At 40.3% G+C, this 17,020-nt stretch overlaps 1 long non-coding RNA gene across 1 annotated transcript; it reads left to right on the top strand.

Moving 5' to 3' along the window:
• The first annotated feature begins 5,305 nt into the window (after window positions 1-5,305).
• Window positions 5,306-16,649, top strand: LOC109287274. Its single transcript, XR_002094807.1, has 5 exons — window positions 5,306-5,318; window positions 13,395-13,400; window positions 13,932-13,935; window positions 14,781-14,788; window positions 16,535-16,649. It is a non-coding gene; the product is annotated as an uncharacterized LOC109287274 (long non-coding RNA).
• The last annotated feature ends 371 nt before the right edge of the window (window positions 16,650-17,020 follow it).

Raw genomic sequence — 17,020 nt, 5'->3', positions numbered from 1 at the left:
CTAAACACAAGATAACAATGCATTTTCAAGTATTGTGTGCATCTTAATACACATACATGAATATATATATAAAAAAACATAATTGCAGGATTTGCTTTTTGCAGCCATGCCTATGCTAAAAATGCACCCATCTCAAGGAACCTGGTTATAATGGTTGTATTTTAAGGCAAAAAAGGATCTTGCAAATTCTAGCATTAGGGTCATTATAGCTGCCTGAAAATAGCAGAAGCTGCTGCTGCTATTACCCTTCCTCCATAGCATTAAAACAGCAGCCACAATTGGAGATAGAACATACTAAAAAACTAGCTATTAATTTCAGGTCTCCATATAGGCCATAACTGGAAAAAGGGTGTTCCAACATCATCATTATTATTATTATTTTGATTTGTTATTCTTATTATCACCACCTTCATCATTATAGATAACAACAATAATCCAATAGTTTGTTTTATGTTGTTTTACTTTTGTGTAAGAGCTGCCCAGGGTGCACAAACTGGTTGCTTGCCCTATTGGCTCTGAGATGTGTTGACAGTTACAGAAAAGCTTACAGAACATGTGCCCACACTATACCTTGCTATATCTATATATATTATGATTACTCCTCCACTGTAAGAAGCAAAAATTATGAGAAACTATGTAAGAACTTTATAAATTAAAATAAAGGCAATGGTATGACTCTTTTTCCTCCTTTGAGTTTCACCTCTGCCATTTATGTGCTTTAAGGCTTCGTGGTCTTGCGAACTGTTTTGTCTGTCTGGTTAAATTATGTTAGCTTCCCAGAAAATCTCAATACGTAATTCCTATATATGCCAATTAGGGAGAGAAAAGCTGAGCAAATTATTTTTTCCATTCTCTGGCTTAGTCAGGCAAACATTTACTTTCTGTAGAAAAGACAGGAGTTCTGGAAGCAGAATTTTAGTGCTACTTTAAAAGAAATCTTTAAACACATTCCCAACATTATGTTACTGGTAGTTTTTCTGTGCTGCAAAAATGATGAAAGAATAAGTAGCAATGAAAAGCAAAATTACTGAAGATTATGCAAGCACTGGTAACAACCCATCAAGGGATATTCTGGCTAAAATGATACCTAGCAGTTCAAACATACTCTTTTATTTTCTCTTTTGTCCAGGGGATCATCTGTTCCTGAGGATGACCTCTTTATCAGTCAGCTTGGATACAGAAACTTGCCACTTACTAAATCTGTGATTCCAAACCCAGGGCAGGGAACTAAATTGCTAGCAATTGTTCTATCCTCAAATCATTATATTGTCCAGATTATGTTATTCTCAATATAGATCTTTATAACACTTGTGGAAATATCCTACTGAGTCACCATTATCTCTAGGGCAAGGCATGACCATTCTGAATATGGAGTTTGACAATATTTTCAGGCACAGACAAAAATTGATTTTACCTAGAGCTGAACATAAATGATAAAAGTGAATTATGACTTTGTCCTATATGTAAAATACAAAGAAAATAATCTATATTAAATTAAAATAATTTTAATGAGCATAAAGAATTAGTAGCCTCTCTCATTCCCATCATGTCAGTCCTTGCCTGACTTTCTGTAATAACAATGTCTACAATATGCAGACAGGAGCAACTGAGCATTCAGGGTGACTGAACAAATGGTAGATTCATAGTGGGTCTTGCAAACATACACACTCTGGTTTGCATTAATTTAATATCTAGAATAGTAGCATAGGATATAGCAGATATCCTATGGGGTATCTAATAAGGTATCCTGTCTATGGCTAACACCTGATGCTTCATTAAAAAAAAGGGAAAAAACCTACTCCTAATTTAACTTCTCCAGCTGGGAAAAAAATCCTTTTTGAACAACACTTTAGGGTTGTTGGTTGTAGTTGTGTAGGTACAAGGACATAGGTAGACAACACAGCTACCCAAAGAACCTTATCTTTTACTAGACCAACTAAAAATGCAGGTCTGTGAAAATGCAAATGTGTGGCAGTGAGGATCAGAAGGATAGGAGACAATAGGTATGAGGCAAGTGAGGGGGAAGGGAGAAGTTGAACTGGTGATAGAAGAATGTAGCTGGTAAAATGCAGACAGGTTACCTGGGTTTATCAGATGGCAGGCCAGTTATAACGTGTCATAAATCCAGTTTTTCACAATTGCATCCAATTTTTATAATGTGCATTTTCACAGACCTGAATTTTGCATATTGGCTTTTGTTCTACCCAGGAGAGCACACAATTCACTAGCAGACTTTCTCAATGCCTGAAGAAGAGTGTTTGTGCCCAAAAGCTTGCAAAGAACATTTTTTCCAACCATTTAGTTGGTCTAATAAAAGATATCACATCTACCCAAAGAACCTTGTCTGCCTCTTTAACTATACAGCATTCAGTATCCACTACAAACAGAAACATTTGATTTACACTTTCCTTTATACATGCAGGTAAAACCATTACTGATCAAAGAATCAACAATGTTTTCTGAAATACTACTTTATGATGATTTAAAGAATTATGCTGGAAATAGTCCTGACAGCACAGTTAAGGATGTGGGTTAGAAATTATCTTGAGTTTTAAATTTTTATTTTGGAAAAAGTTTCCTAAATGTAGAAAAGAGTATGCTGATCGAAAGTAAAAGCAGAGACCCAATGTTTTTAAGAACTGTAAATGGTTTATATTAATTAAAAGGACATTTTCATAATGGGTAAAAAAGTTCCTGTAAACAGGAAATCCAAATCTATTTCCTTACTAGCACAGGGATGAATTTTAATAAGACATATGTTGCCTGTGCAGAGAATGAGAAACTCTGGGCATTTGTAGACGTGCTCTGGGAGGCAGGGGCGCTTTGATTAGCTCAGCTCTGAAGCTACACTAATTAAAAGTCCCCAGAGCATCACATCTATCAGCATCCCTGAAAAATAGCAGTGGGGCACATTGAACTAAAACTTATTGATCAAGCTGCCATTTTTCAGCAGGGGGATGCTGATACACGTGATGCTGGTGCCTTTTGGAGTGCAGTAATTACCACGCTCCAGCAGACTCAATTAATTGAGCCTGGTCCGACATGCTATAATTACAGTGCGTCAGAGCATTCTCTCTGTATGTGTATAAGAGCCCTCTGAGTTTCCTCTTGTGGTGTTTTTCTCTCAATGCTCCCATGTGGAACAGGAGAAGCTCTCATAGATAGTCCAAGAGCTCAGACAATATCAAGGAGCAGAAACAACACAGACTTCCAGCACCTCTGAATTATTCCTTGGATTCCCCCCCTCTCTCTCGCAAGAGCAGCTTCCTCAGAAGCTTCATCGTTGCCGAAGGTGGCTGTACCAAATCCCCTCTGAATGGTGGGGCAAGATGTGAGTAGATAGGGAGCTATCCATCACTACCTTCTGTGCAGGTTTCCACTTGGCAGTTTGCTCACACCAAAGGGGAATATGCCTCACAAAGTAGTTGATGCACACAAAATTATCAATGTGAAGTGCTGCTGTTTATTCTCCTTCCCTGCCTGATCTACTCGTGGATAGCTATCATGGGTCATATTTAATCCTTGAGTAGCTCCACTTCTGCTGATCTGCTTAAGAGATTTCACTGAAGGAGTCAGCTAGGAAGTGACCCCTCAGAGTTAAAACAGTCCAAGTGAAACAGCTCTTTAGAGTGAAATACTTCCAGAGTCTGCTAATGATGGTTCAGGAAGCAGTGCCAAAGGACAGATTCTATTTCCCAACCACATTTTGTTTGAAATAGTTTTGGAGAAGGCCAATTTCCTTCTATAAGATGCAGAATCTTTAAAACTGCATTTGTTTTCCAGGTCATAATGGCCAGTTTGTTCATGGACATTTGTACACACATTACAGCAACAAGGTGTATGCAAAACAGATCACAGTATATACTTTATGATCATAAAAGCTCTTCTAATGTTTACTCCATTATTTCATAACGTTACATGGATGTGATCTTTGTCAGTTTGCCAATTTTATGGCATATTCAAGCAATGGAAATATGGATACCTGGTTGTTTATCATCAGAAGCCACACAGTACATAACAGCTGATCTATTAAATGCCTCATCAGTCCGCTAAGTTGTCACGTGGCCCAGGACTGATTGAGCAGTATTGTGTTGGGTCCATATACTCATCATAAGCAAGATGAAAGTCTGGTTTTCAGCAGCTTTACAAGTAGCAGACAGACCAGACATCTGGTAAAATATTTGGTGAGTTATATATTCCTGAAGAGAAGCCAATAGGAGAGCTTTAGCATCTTCAGAAGCTGGGCAAATCCTTTGTTTTCCCATAAGACATTGCATCAGCTCTAGTCACCTTAAATCGCCTAGGGACAGACATTCAAAAAGCCTGAGCCTGAATTGATTCAATCTTTGCAGGTTAGTTTAACCTGGCTAAGCTAAACCAGTTTGTAACCAAACAGACATCCCAGAAATGCAGGCACATGCCTGCAGGGGCTCAGACTAAAATCCAGGGGGCGCTAGAGCAGCCCTCCCTTCCTTCCAGAATGCTGAGCTGAGGGGATGTAGCCAGGCCCTGGCAGGAAGCTCTGATTAGGGAGGGGTTCCCCCCACCTTCTGAGCAGCCCAGCAGGCAGTTGATAACCCAGTGTTTATCACCCCTAATTAAGTTTTTTTCAGCCCATTAAGAAAACAAAGAAAACAAAAGCTTCTCTCCATTAGTTCAAGCTTTTCCACTTTTTCCAAGGAAGGAATGGAGGGACATTACCAGCTACCTGTTGATTAGCTCCAAAAAGCCCTAATCAGACACAGTCCTGTCTGCCTTTCTCCAGTCTCCCATGGCACAAACTGTAGCCAGCATGTGGTCTGCTAGCTAATGCTGAGAGGTGTCTGTGTAAAGCAGAGGGGAGGGAGTGGTAAGGTAAGGTGGGGGGAGCAGGGGGAAGTTAGACAGATGCCTGCAGTCTCTGTGGGAGCTCCAGCCAGGGAGCAGAAGGAATGGGCCAGCTCTCCTGTGGGGCAGGGAGCCCAGCCCAGAGAGCATGCCAGGATGCTGGGGGAGTCTGGTTTAACTTAAACCAGGAAGGGGTCTGGGACAGACATTGTAGAAACCCGTTTGACCCAAATCAGTTAAGTCTGATACTACATTCAACCAGGTTTATCTCAAACCCGTTTCAGCCATTTTCAAACTGGTTTATGTGCACTGAACATCTGTTCTGTTACAGGTTAAACAAGTTTCTGATCACTTAAACCAGTTTATGTGTAATGCCTCTCCCTAGCCCATGACTCTTTGCTGATGTGGTCAATGCCACTATTTTGGGTAGGGAATTGTCAAGGTTTGCTGTGAAGTTATTAATGAATACACAACTAATTTACAAACTATATGTTTCTGGCATGGTTTAGCCCTTTAGGCATGATCCTGTGCCCTTCAGCGTGCTTTATTGATATGTTACTCATTGTAGCAGTCATGATATGCATAGTCCTCCCTGTATTTGTTAATGTTTTGACATTTTTAAGTCATGTTTTCTATATTTTTGTCCCTGAAGCACAATAAAATATCCCATCAAGCTGATAGTCCAAAATCATCCACACTGTATTATACCACATGACAAACATGATTAAAGCTACAGCACACAGCTTAAACATGCTGCATCATTACAGACTAATTGCAGTAGTATTTAAGATTTATATGTGTTCAGTGATCTGCATTTGACAAACACCAAAACTTTCAAAAGATGACAGATCTATGTATATACTGAATATAGTACAAAGATTTTATTCCATCTATACCTATGGATTTGCTATTCCAGGTTTGGTTATGAATGTTACTAGAGCAGGAGTTTAGAAAAAGAAGCTTTAGAGCATTTATTTAAAGAAACATAAATATATATAAGAATTTGCAATGAGGAAAGAAATAAAAGGATAGGCTATATTTTGAGCCTGCCAATGTTTAAACATCTGAATGAATATCAGTCAATTATCAATCCAGACTCCATACTTGTGTAAATAGATCATTTTTATGATCACACCCTAGTGTCTAGTTACCAATATTTGTGCCAACCACTTTTAAACATATTTTTTATCTATAGGGAATTTGGTGTTTGTGGAAAGGTACTGGACTGATGGCATTTTCCTGTCATTTAATCCTTTTGAATTAATTATAGTGAAGGATATCAGTTTGAAAACACAAAACAATACGGCAAAGAAGAGAAAACATAATATAAACATTTTAAAAAGCTGTTGAGGTTTCAGAAGAGAACAAGAGCTTGTCTTTGACTACCTACAAAATTAAAAGGCATGTTTGAAACCCAAGGTTGATTTTACAATTTGTTCTCATTTGGCATCATTTACTTACGAGGTCGTTTTGCTCATAATATAGCTCTGTCATGTGATAGGTCATTGCCATTGACAGTTTCTCAGCAAGTTCTCCTTATTTTCTTAAAATCATGCCTTCTTTTACAGTGCCCCTCCTGCCTTACTGAAATCTCCATTTGTTTGATATTTTTTAACATTGAATTTTTATGGAAATATGTACAGAAAAACCTATGGCCTTGCACATAAAACACTGCAAGCTAATTCTAGAGCAATTCTTTGGCTGTTTTCTGGTATTCCTCTGAGGCTGCAGAAAACTCAAGCTTTAAATTTTCTGCCATGACTGGAACAGGCCAGGAGCTATTTGCTTTTTATCAGAAGATAAGGAACCAGGTGACATAGTGGGTTAACCGAGGGGAGCTGAATTAATGCTTGACTTGGGTGAGGAGTTATGTAAGTTTTTTAAGCTACAGTAGCTCCAACTAAGAGATTATTCACTTCTGAAACAATTTCGCAAGATTGTGATGCAGAGATGCCAAGGCCTAGAACAGGAAGCTGTTGAAGGTCAGCAGAGACAGATCATGCTCAGGGCTGGATTAACGCATAGGCAAACTAGGCACATGCCTAGGGCCCTAAGTGAAGAAGGGGCCCAGCTGTGCTTATTTTACATATTATAATTATTGAGTCAAGAAAGTAATATAAATATACAGTATTAAGCAGGGGCCCATGACTGTTTGTTTAGGGCCCACTAAAGGGTTAATCCAGTCCTGGTCATGATTAAGAGTTGTTCAGGAATATTTGTCAGGACTATCAGTTTCTCAGCTCTGGAAATGAAAATGTATCCATATGCCAAGTATTCAGTCTTGAAACTTACCAAATTGTGAAGCAATTTATTCTCATGACTGGGTTACATAAATCTATTTTCATTTTGTGGTCTAAGGGCAGCAACAGAGGATCTCTGGGTCAGATTTAAAGAGCTGGAGAACAAGAAAAGTGGCCACCTTGTCTGGTCAGTGACTATTAAGATCGGATTTAATCAGGGAAGTCAGTGGGAATTTGGAGCGCATACAGAATGCAGGATCAGGCTCTGAATGGTTGTGTAGGAGAGGAGGAGAAATTCACAGGCAGGAGACTGCGTCTTGGATTTTCTGTCCTTTTTTACCGTTGTTCTTTTTTCTTATTATTTCTGGTTTTCAGCATATGCTATTTATCAGGGTTCTTAGAATCCTCAAGAACTTCAGAGCTTGTTTTTGCTCGTACATAGCATCTCTAAAATTCACAGCTGCCACGAAGCTATCTACTTTTAGAACCACAGAATTTATAGGTAGACAAAATCAAATAGATCATTCAGACTGTCTCCTTTCCAGCGCAGAACTATTCCCTTCAGTACATTTTCTTGTGTTTTATGCTGTCTAGTTTTAAAAGTTCTAATGAATAAGACTTCTGCCACTTCCATTAAGAGTCTATTCAACTGTCTAATGAGTCTCACTATCAGAAAGGTTAACAAATATTCAGCCAAAATGTTTCTTTACTTAATTTCCTCTCATTACTTTTAATTATAACTCAATATAACATCCTAAATAATTCCTCTCCATTACTAGTGTTAACACCTTTCAGACATTTGTGAATTTATGTCCCCATTTACTTGTAACTGAGCCAAACTATACATACTCGGCTCTCTTAATCTTTCATTGTAAATCTGAGCATTTTGTTGCTTTTCCCTGAACTCCCTCCAATTTGCCAATATCCTTCTGGTAACGTGGTGCCCAGAAGGGAATGTAACACTGTGTGGTCATGCCAGAGACTTATAGAGTCTCTGGCATGACCACACAGGTATCTTTTACCTTTTTGCCACATAACCTATAGCTATCTACAAATAACAGAAATAAAAGAGCTCAGTGTAAAATGCTTCTTATTCCAGGTTCCACATAAAGGAGAATTATACACATCTCAGAGAATAAAACAATAAGGACTAGGAATGACATTTCTATTTTTCTTTTTTACAGCCTTTTATGGTATATTTACAGAATTAGGCATCGATAAGATGGAATGGAAAACATACAAGTCCAGAAAGTTTAGAAGAGGAGAAGACAGTAATTTCATTTAATTTGATTCTCAGAGTTCAGATATTCACTATACTGTCTGCTAATGATACTAGAGTGAAGTATTGATACAATATCACCAAAAATCTTTGTAAAACAAGCAAACAAACTAATTGGGGGTTAAAAATTAACTAAAGCTCAAGGTTTATCTTATAATGCCATTTGTGCTAAGAGATATCTACTCCAAGGGTCAGTCATTCTGCTGGACCTGCTAACATATCATCTATTCTAAAGACAGCACAGATTTGGAGAGATCTCTATTAAGTTTTACAAATCAAACCCGGAAGATGTAAAAAAAATCTCTCTCTGATTTTGAGCAGGATAAACTACCTGCATGACCTGTGGCTTGTTGCTACTGCATTATGTGCAGCCCCCAAATTCAGAAGCAATCCACCCCACCCTTTGAACCCTTTCTTACTCCCTTGCCCAAGGGGAGCACCTCCCAAATTTAACTTTGCTTCCCAACCCACATTTAATATCTTTGTATAAGGAAACAAGCCCCATATTTCTGGAGGTATTACTTTACAGTTAGGGTTGCCAGGCTCTGGAATGGGCTCTCAAGTGAGGTGGTACTCCCTCCTACCTTGAGGGTCTTCAAGAGGAGGCCGGACAGATATTTGGCTGGGGTGATATGACCACGGCACCCATTCCTGCCTGGGGCAGGGGGTCGGACCTGATGATCTGTTTAGGTCCCTTCCGACCCGAGGCACTATGAAAGTATGAAACTATATCTAATATTCCCACCCACTCTTACATGCAGGGGAGTCTCCCATTCTTTCCTGTCCCTCCATAGCCATACCCTGCCAGGGAGGGTTGTGGCTGTCCCCAAAACTCACTCACTATCCCCTTTCCTACAAAGTAATATATGTGTTCAATCAAAACATCTCTTTCACTCATCTCTGTCCCCACCAAAGGGCAATGCCAAAGGGGACACTTCAGTGGTGCTTTTCAGTCCCTTTGAAAGCCCACAGGCTGGGTAAGGCCTTTCCTTTCCAGCTTGTTTGGCCCTGTTGTGTGTCTGCCCAGTGGCCCAGCCCTTTCTCTGCTCCAGGTTCCCCCTCCCAGAAAGTTATCATCCTCTGCCAAGCTGGGGCCTGTTGCAGTTCATGTGGGGCCTGGGGGCAGCAGCAGAAGCAACAATCCTTATGCACCTGAATTTCCTATTACCAAATAAATGGAGCTTGGAATGCACAAGAAATATAAGATTGACCCCTTAATTTATGGGACTTATCAATTAAATAGATTTTGTTTGGCACCTGTCTAATTCTTCATTCAATCACCTACTGATACTGTATTGTAATATCAAAGCATATAAGATTACCTAATTCCTCAGGAACTTTAAACATTTAAATAGCATTACGTTTATTTGGAATTAAGAGCTTGTCATACCTTTACTCACACAGGGTTCAATTTTGGCTCAGTGAAATCAAGGAGAATCACTGGATAGTACCTTACCCCGTGCAAAATCAAACAAAGTCAATAGACCTATTAGCGGAGTTCCTAAAACACTCTTCAACACCCACCTAATCCTGAAGATGCCCCAAGGCTCCTGAATTTATGATTTTAACATTCCCCAGGCACCTGCAACTGCTACTTCTACATGTGAACAGACGTGCTTCAGTTTTGACAGTGCTGAGAAGCTCAGCACCTAACTCACTTTGAAAACTAATTAGGAATCAGAAACTAGGTCGTATTTTGCCCACATCCCTTAAGGGATTTAATTCAGAGGGCTTTCTCAGAACAATCCTAATGCATACCTGGAAGATCTGCCTTGATATAAAACACAGTGACTGCTGCTGCTTTCTTTTAGAAAAGGGCCACTAGTGATGACACTGCAAACCCCCTAACCCTTTTATATAATAACCTTGTTATTAGAAGGGAAGTGGGAAGCCTTGGTTTAATTCCATTCTGTCCCTGAAGGAATTCAAATCCCCATCTCTCATTTCCCTGGAGAGTGCCTTAAGCATCAGACTAGCTAGGCTGAGTAACCGCTGAAGCTGTGCCACAGGTCTGCCAGGAATTCATGAATCTTTGGGTCAGACAGAAGACCTAGGTGAGTGCTCTAATAGCAGTGACATCCCATCCAGTTGTGTCTTAGAAGAAATGTCGGACCTGCACAGTTATTTGAAATCAAGGGTGCAGGAGCCTATCTTCGCGAGAGGGTTCTGGACTGCAGATCTTGAGTGGTGCTGGATTGCAGTGATGAGACATTTGGACAAAGGACATAAGACATACTCCTCTCCTAAGTTTCCTACATGCCAGCTCTAGGCACTTACATTTTGAGGATGTTGACTTAAGGCAGGTCCCTGCTCAATGTGCTGCTGCTTGCAGTCTTATGCTGAGGTTCCCAGATCTCCCCAGGGACTATACAGGAAGCCTGGGCACATAACACAGGGTTCTGGATTCCTCTACTGGATCATTCCTAAGGTGCTAGCATGTGTGAATGAAGGCAACACCATCTGGCTGAAAATAATTTACATTTAAACATGTTCGGTAAGAAAATGTATGACAACTTCTGGTGGGTTCTTTTTCTTGGGACAATAACCTTCCAAGGCAGACTGAGTTAGTGGACTCTTAAAGCTTCCACAGACAGTGCCAAAGTCCACGACTGAAATCCCTTTGTGTTGGTTTTAGCTTTAGGGAGTTAAGTAACTACTACTAGTGGAGCTTAATCCTATACTCTTTCCACATGTCTAACCCCCAATGCTTTTGATGAGCGTTATTCCTACAGAAGAATGCAATATTTGGCCTAATAGCTGGCATGACTATCTTGTTCCCCTGTATAACTTTATAGTCTACTTATCTGTCAAATTATGTTCCTTGGATAAGCAAAATGCATATAATAACCTTCTTTCGAAGTAGGTCAGGTTTCTCTTTCTTTCCACAGGGACAATTATTGTAAAATATGAAAGTCTCATGTCCTACACATTTTATGTTTTTTGAATTTAAATTTGATTTCCTGCTTATAGTCCCTTGGCTATAGAGCTGAAAAAAACAGCAGCGTTCAAAATACAATTACTATGTCACCTCTATACAATCTGTATTACCTTTGTATTTGAATAGATAACTAAACCATTTTTTATATCCTTATTCTTTATTTTTTGAATATAAATTTTGCTATAGACACACCCCAAATGTCATGGCTATAGTTCTTAGGTCAATGATTCAACATATAAAGTTTCCTGTGGTTGGCTTTAGTTTGCATATCTTTATTTTTCAAATTTATATTTCCCTCATAAAACAGAATATATGCAGATGTTCTTTTGCACCAGTACCATCCTTTTCATATTTTTTCACTTCCTTTGAAAACTGCATGCATGGTTGACCTAAAACAATTACAAATGTCCTTGAAAAACATAGCTTTTAAAGATTGGTGAAAGATTCATGTTGCTTAAGTTAAATAAGAGTCCCAGTCTACCAAGATTTCACAGACTAATTCCCAGTATCTTATGTGCGTGCATTAGAAGAAGTCTTAGTAAGGTTAAACACATCATCAGTGCTTTAAAAAGCTGATAAGATAGCATATCTAATGTGCTAATAAAATGCCAAAGGTCTAACCATCAGGTCCAATTTTTCAGGACTAACATTGACAAACATCTGCTTCAGGGGAAGCCTTTCTCTGGCTGAACTGGAAGGCAAGAACTGGTCCCAGGATTACTAGTTTTTTTCAAATGCACAAATGTCTCACAGATGAACAAAAACTTAAAGTTTTTTGCTCATGCCCTGAATTAAAATCAAAATACTGAAAATGCAGTAAAATAAAAAAATGCTTTTAATGTACTTTGTTAACATTTAGAAATGCAGGAAGGGCATTTTTTCAAGCCGTAGCAAATGGCAAGAAATTTCCTGATCAAAAAAAGAGCAAAAATATTTTATAGACATTTAAGAGGAAGAAAAGAAACTTAGTTGCAGAGACAATATGGGGGCAGCATGCCCTTAACTGGACACATGGTTGATAGGTGTGGGCAGGGTTATTTTGAAGTTCTACTGTATCTTATATGGGCTCATTGCTCCCTGAAACATTAATGATTCTAGAAACACGCACTAACTTCACTTAGTGCTGGGTGTGTCTACATATGCATTTAAGTACAACTAAATTTAATGCGTATTAAGCTAATGCATGTTAAGTGATTTACATGTGCAGGCACTTGGCAGTAAAGTTAGTGCACTTGGCGCAAAACTTAGTATACTTGGCACTAAAGTTAGGCTGCATGCCAAGTCCATGCAGCCCTGCCATGTGCCCTTAGTGGCTGGGCAGACCCGGCACTAAACTTAGTGCGTTAATGTGCTTTAACAAGTTACATCTAAATTTGATACCTGTATTTGCAGACATTTGCAGGTAACAATTTTAGGTGCAATTAGTCTAATTTTGCCATATTTAATGTGCATTAAGGTGTAGATGTGCACCCATAATGTGCATTAAATTAGGCTAATGCACATTAATGTGTCCCGTGTAGCTGCACCCATTACGTAAGTATCTATTTCTCCAGCACATATATTGTGGAATACATTTTGCAGTTTATTGCTATAGGCTCAGTTTTATAGGGTTTGGTACAACTCAACTTTTATTAACTTCAGCAGGAGTTGAAGGCATTCTTCGCTATGCACAATCTAGCTATGAAGAGCAAAGAAATACTAGCAAAGCTAAAACCAAATGTATATAAATGTATTAAAACATAATCTCTTGTTATGTCCCAAACCATCTCCTAACCCTTCCCCAGGCATGATGAGTGGGTATGGGTATAGGAAAGTTTTTCTCTTGAGTATTTTGTTCTGTAACTATATAACCACGACTGCTCTCTGACATGCAAAGTTTGAACAACCTAGAGGATATGATAAGATTCAGAAATGTTTTCAAAAACAGGCTTAGGGTTTTTGAGGATATTATGCTAATTATCTGTACTGTCAGTTAGTATAACCTATTTTCCCTGAGGAAAGAATGTTCTGCTCTCCAGTGTTGATAGGCTTGTCAAGGACAATTTATGAACAAAAGAGAGGCCCTCATAAGAGGTCATTGTTTAGACTTTGTTTTTATGATAACAAGAAGATAAAAGTAAAATATTCTCATCAGTTGTCTCAGCCTGCACTTCTGTGCAGAATAAGGACAGCATATTTATCAAACTTACCTCACATATTTTCTTTTAACTCTCAATTTTTTCTGGTTATTCTGTGAAAAGCCAGTGATGTGGAAGGGCAGTGCTTGCTTATGCTTCTCTTTCCACTAGTACCTGGGAGTTTTGTGGGAGAGCATCTCTCTTATTTTCTACTTGTTTTTAGGGCATCGTTCATTTTAACTGGTTTCTCGAATCATATCTCTTCCTTTTAGCGTTCCAATTATTTACATCAGAAATCATGGAGCTGAGGTTAATATAAAGTTATTTATACTTAAGGCATGGATCTCTCAGTATGTTAAGTTTCCAGTCTGAATAATTATGTATCAACCATTTTGGGTCAACCATACATCAACCTGTTGAGTATGTCTACTATTCTGCTTCTGTGGTGAGCCTGGAAGCACTGCCAAGAAAAAGAGCTTGTTCACTTGCTCCCTCAGCATGTGCCAAAGTGCAAAAATAAGGCAGGTCAGTGTGGTGCTTAGCACATGCCCAGAGAGCTCTCAGACTCTGTTTTGGGTGCACTTCTTGACAATTTTGGAATTGCACTAGATTGGGCATATGATCTAATTTCTGGGCTTTGGCATGCATTGAGTGGAAGCAAGTGGGCAGGATGTGCTTCTCAGTGGTGTTCCTAGGCCTGCCACGGTGGCAGTATACACATGCACATTGTGTCTCACATTTGAGCCTAGGCAGGTGGAAAGGTAAGACAACTGGTACTGGGTGTGACCCTAGCACCTAGTTCTTTTTTTGACCCTCTGCAACAACCGTAGGAGGCCTGCTTCCCTATATATGTCATGGTAGAAGAGCCTGGGGTGGTTTGTTTGTCAAGAAACAAAAAGGAGCTATTCCACATCTGACAACTCAGCTGATGTATAATTTTTGAGAGAGCCTCTTCTTAACGGTATGATAGCCCACAACTTTTTCATAATTAAAAATAAAAGCATGACCACTGATCAAGACTCTTTATTAAAACTGTAAAAGAATAGTCCTCTGCTCCAGGAGATGCATCTTTTATTCTGGTTCACTGACACAGGAACTTAGGGAAGGTGGTGACTGTGATTACAAAATTGGCCTTTCACAAACTTGGTGTCCCTTTATATTTTGAGGGTGTTCAGGAGCCTATCTGAACCCTGGGCATAAGATAGGGCTGCCTGAGGGCTAATCTATCTTTTACTTGGTTGCCCATGATCAGTGAGCAATACTATAGCAGGCAAGAATGACTAGAAGATGGGGGTGTGTTGGCCACCTGGTTCCTTCTTTTTGCATATACTGACAGTGAAGGCTTTGAGATGGCTGGAATAGGGCATAGAGCCTAGCAGTCTCCAAGGTGGCCTTTGGCTCTGCCATTTTTCAGCTGGTGGTTTATTTGTCAACTGTTTCTCTCCATGCTTCTTTTTGTAAGTGACATTGTATTGTTTCTTTCATTCTGTAAATCAGTCATACTGGCCTTAAAATCATGCAATCCAACTGAAGTGGCAAGCTGAAGAGTGAAGAGCCTTTTCCTCGACTGAGGCTCCTGAAAGTGCTGCTCCCTGTGCCATCAACTCCTTGAACCATGAAAAAAGATCCTCATTGACATCAAGGTCTGCAGGCTTGTGTGGGGTATTCAGACTGCTCATGTGTGGTCTTGACCAGTCCATTGTCCCCTAGTCAGTCAAATGTTTCTCTCTGCTTCTAGACTCTGCATACAAGCATTTCATGCAACTGCCTGTTACTTGGTTTTGACTAACACCAGGTGTCTGACAGCTCCGATAATCCCATCTTTTTGTTTAAGTGAGAGGATTTTTGGCATTTTGTCTGTTTGGACACAAGACCATCTACTGAATAACCTGATGCAAGGAAACAGAAGGACAAGTCCATGAATTACATCGGATTATCCCTGCCCTTCACAAATGTTGGTCTTAAGCAGCACCTATGTTACTGTTACTGGGTGGATAATACATGATAGGGACAATATTCCCAGAGGGAATGTTGATGGTAAGCAACTGTTGCTCGTACACTTGTTTGACACTACAAGTGCTTATTGTAATAGGAAGAACAAGTTTTCAGTCATTACGGGGTAGGTTTGCAGCGAATCCATTTTCCACGTAAATATACTAGAAGGGGAATTTACTAGCAAACAAAGTAAACCACCAATAACTATTTCTGAAAAGCCAAGCCCGCCCCCAAGAAGCCCCTCCAGAAAACATTAAGGAGCAAAAGATTTAAATACAAATTTAGTTGTCTTTCCTGCCTGGTGCAGTGGGGCTGGACCTGATGATCTTGCAAGGTCCCTTCCAGCCCTTACAATCTATGAATCTATGAATAATTTGTCCCAAAAAATAGAAAGAAGGAGGATCCTGGCAATTATCTCCCTATAAATATAACTTCTATGCTTAGTAAAGGAACAGGACAATAAGTGAGAGAAAAGTTCACTGCACGTGTAGAAGACAGCTGGGAGCAGCAACAGGGAATTACCACGCTGTCAAGGTAAAAGCAAAGCAGGCATGAAGATTTCAATTGTAAAGCGCCTTTTCCATGTTCTTGTAATGTTCTCAAACATTTGCCGGTTGGATTGAACCTTTCTGTATGTGGTTCTATTTAGACCAGGCCTAAATGATGTCATATGACTGTATTCCAAGCCACATGGCTGTATTCCAGGCCAAATCAATTCCAAATCCGTGAGTCAGTCCAGAACCATAAGTGGCCCTACTACTGGCAAAAATCCTCCACGCCTACCTGGGGCTTCAGAAAATCCCAAATCTTTTGGTGGGCATCCTACCTGCAGGCCCAAGCCTGGAGGCTTGGGGTTCGGATGCCCCTGAGTTTCGCTTGCCCTTAGTCATAAGGCTCCAGGAGCAAGCTGGGGAGGAGTCTCGAAGTGGGCATAAAGCCAAGGTTAACTATGTGTTACCCTACACGGGTACTATCCCATGCCAGCAGAGCAGTCTTCCCAGGGTGTGACTAGGAAGCCACTGTGGTGATCACGGTATTTCCCTTACGTAAGCATAGACTATGCTTTATCTGAGCTGAAAGGCTGAGAAGTATGGTATATCACACACACACTATTTTTTCCTCAATAAATTTGCATGAGGCCAAATTAGCCAAAACGAATTCCAAATCCAGGAGTCCAGCACCGTAAGTGGCCCTACTACCGGCAAACATCCTCCACCCCCCCTGGGGCTTCAGATGTTCCTAAATCCTTTGGCAGGCATCCTACTTGCAGGCCCAAGGATACGAACATGCAACGAGGTCAACACTCGTTCCCAAAATGTAGGGTGGAACGGGGCTTTTGGTTGTAGCCGTGCGGGTCGAAGGACATGGGCAGGCCCGGACGGAACCGGCAAACCCTTCACGTGCCTCCTGCCCCGTGAAGACAGAGCGGGGACAGAAGAACCCTGCAGAGGTGAGTCCTGGAGGGAGGCTCCCTCTCCCCACGGGCCACGTCCCTGCACGGCAGAGCCGCCACCTCCAAGGCAGCACCAAGCTGAGTGTGGGCCAAGCCAGGAGCGCAATCATGGACAAGGACATGGGGCATGGGGGTGTGCGGGGGAAACTGCGAGAGAGCGCGCGCTTATTG

This window comes from Gavialis gangeticus, unplaced genomic scaffold (assembly GCF_001723915.1).
Source record: "Gavialis gangeticus isolate Ggan-Ray unplaced genomic scaffold, GavGan_comp1, whole genome shotgun sequence".
Classification (NCBI taxonomy): Eukaryota; Metazoa; Chordata; order Crocodylia; family Gavialidae; genus Gavialis; species Gavialis gangeticus.
This window is presented reverse-complemented; position numbering and strand designations above follow the sequence as displayed.